The sequence below is a fragment of the Macrosteles quadrilineatus genome, unplaced genomic scaffold (assembly GCF_028750875.1).
Source record: "Macrosteles quadrilineatus isolate MER2022 unplaced genomic scaffold, UCM_ALF_1.0 Scaffold_2__2_contigs__length_208266976, whole genome shotgun sequence".
Classification (NCBI taxonomy): domain Eukaryota; kingdom Metazoa; phylum Arthropoda; class Insecta; order Hemiptera; family Cicadellidae; genus Macrosteles; species Macrosteles quadrilineatus.
In genome coordinates, this window is record NW_026542595.1 from 114874737 (window position 1) to 114877932 (window position 3196).

A 3196-nucleotide genomic window follows, 5' to 3' on the forward strand; every position below is an offset into this window, starting at 1 on the left:
CTTTTTTAAATGTTTGTTGTGAACAACTTTATTTATAATAACTAGTTTTTCGTAAAGTAGTAAAAAACTTAGTATGGGTACAGCCCTATTAAATACATTTTTCAAGGGTAATTAAATGCTATATAATTAATTATCAGAAGATCTTCAATGTTAAATATTTATCAAAAAATATCTCCAGTTGTCTTACAAAAACTGCTACATCACAGTTTTAATTTAAACACGACCATTAAATATAATTTAAAAATATATAACTCATAATAAGGAAAACATTGGTTCAATTACAACTTTATCTCCATTCAACAGTATCAAAATAACGTGTACGATTGTCTTTTTAAAAAGTACATAGCAAACAAGGTGTATGATTGTCTTTTTAAAAAGTACATAGCAAACAATGGTTAGCAAAACTATGGAAAGAAACCATACTCAAAGATCATTTTGGGGTAGATATTTTTGATATTGTATGCCATCATAGTTTAGTATCTCTATGTTAGAGTTTAATTCTGTAAATATTTTTCTTCCAACATCTGGTCTATATATTATTTAATTGTTGTTATGGTTTTTGTAATCTATTAAAACCTCTACCTACATTTTCCAAAAATCATTTTATGTTTTAGTAGAGCTATTTCACCACGCATTTAATTTGATACATTATTTAACAAAACAAATTTTAAGAGCAGTTCTACTATTTTTCAATCATTTATTTATTTTATTATTACCTTTTTTCAGCATTGGAAAAAGGGCCGATTCTAAGTACTGAACAATAGTTAAAACAATTTATGAATGTAGACAATATGTCCCTTGTGTCAAAACAATTTTGATGCCGTTGAGATAGAATGTGTAATATTTTTATAAATGAGCAGGGGTTGGAAATGCATTTTCTGATCGTGTGATTAATTTTTTGTAGGCTGTAAAATTTTTTTGTTAAATAATTTATCAAATTAAATTTGTGAAGTTTTAAATGTAGGTAGAGCTTTTAATGAACTGAAAAAACAACAATTGAATAATAATCAGAACAGATGTAGGTCTAATGCCAGGTTAGTTGCGCGTTCTAAAAAAGTGTTTTTGTAATTTTTTTATAAAACCAGCTATATTTTAGTAATTTTAATTTTAAAAAAATTAAATAACCGCCATTTTGTTAATTTTAAAGAAAATTATATATATATATTTTTATTGTCTTTTGACACAATAAATGTATGTGGAAAGTTGTATTTCCGTAGCTTTAATAATTCTTGAGATATAAATTGTATTGTAAAAAATACAAAATGGGGGCTAGCTGTAAAACAAATTTTTTCGACCTATGTTTACATGATTTTATTATATTTATTTAGATTGATTAATACTATTAGCTCATGAAGTTTGTGAACACCATGTAAATGTGCAAAAACAACACAAAATAACGAAACATACTTTTTCATCAAACCTAACAAGCGTTTTAAGAAAAAAACCTATAAACCTTGTCCAAATACAAGGCTAAAAGAACTGAAAACGAATTCTCTACAGTGTTAGTTCTATAACAGACATTTTAGTGATTGCACCCTAAGGGTAGGGTAATATTTTATTTAACATTTTGTGTTTGCTGCGAGTTTTAAACTTTGCGAAACGCTTAACGACTGACTACACTATACTACGTACTGACCGATGAGCTCACTACTAACCCCGGTAGTGTAGCAAATATATTTAACGATTGCTTTGTGTGGGAAATTGTAAAACTGACAGGACCTGTTACACCAGTAGATATAGATCTTGAAAGTCGACTCGATCAAGAGAATGGATTCCAGTTAGGGCCTACAAATGAGAAGGAGGTATTGAACAAGTTAAGTTTGAAATAATTAACAAAATAAGTCTTAAGAATAGGTCTGGTGTCGATAAAGTACCCTGTAGTATTTTAAACGTTTGTAAAGAAGAAATAGCGTTACTCCTAAAAATGATCATACATCATCACGGTACCAGCCATGATGTACGGCAACTACATGTCCATTCAGCGAGCCCAGGTCGCCACACTTGGAATGTGGCCAACCAAAATGGAACATTGTTGTCAAAATAAACAACGCTTTGGTAGCCAAGTGTTATGAATGGCGGAGTGGTTTAAGCGTTATTTCGCAAAGATTAAAACTCGCTGCAAACACAAATTGTTAAATAAAATATCACCTCGCCCTTAGGGTGCAATCTCTGAAATGTGTGTTGTGGAACTATCATTGTACAGAATTCGTTTTCAATTCTTTAAGCCTTATATTTGGACAAGGTTTATAGGTTTTTTGTCAAAACGCTCGTAGGCTTTGATGAAAAAGTATGTGCAACCTACTCCTCTTTATTAACGGATTTCATAAATATAAACTTACCTAAAATATGTAGGAAATAAAATTCCAATATAGTTACAATAAGATGTATTTAGGTTCTATAGCTATTACAACAATCTCATTTGGGCTATGACAAGTGAAATTATATTTTGGTCTAGGTTTTTATAGATGGGCTAGGTTTTAAATAACAATTTTGATAGCAACGATCTTAATCTAGGGGTTGGTTCGTGCCGGGTATGAATTCTGATAGGCTAATTAACTTAATGTATAGGTACTAATGTAGGCTAACTAATATGAGATTATAATGAGAGTCAAAAATTTAGGATATAAGTTAAGTTCTTAGTTTGAAAACAGTCACTTGAATTTAGTCAATTCACAATGGTGTGGAAATTGATAATGAGTTTTTAAATGTTTATTGAAGCTGATAATACCAATTTTTTTTTTAATAGTTATTATCTTCTTTCTTAATGTCTCTTTATATTCAATATTTATATATATTCTGAATGTTAATTTTTACTTTTGAATATTTAAATCACTGGAGACTTGGCTCCCACATCCATCTCTTTCTATATCTTCCACCACAAGCCCATTTTCTTCCTTTGTTTTTGCTATCTTCCAACAATGCTACTTCACACCTGGACACTGGACAGTACAAAAGAAATATTTCCTACTTAGACACTATTTCATTTTAGAGTATTATTTTTGAATACAGTCTTTCTTCTTCACTAATTTATATTTCATTAAATTTAAATATTCTTTTTGAAAATACAGTAATTAATAAATATTGAAAGTAATTTAGTTAACATGCATATTTGAATACATTCATGTTTTATCTCATATGTTTCGTTATTTTATTTTATGTTGTTTTTACACAACTACAGGGTGTTCACAAACTTAAG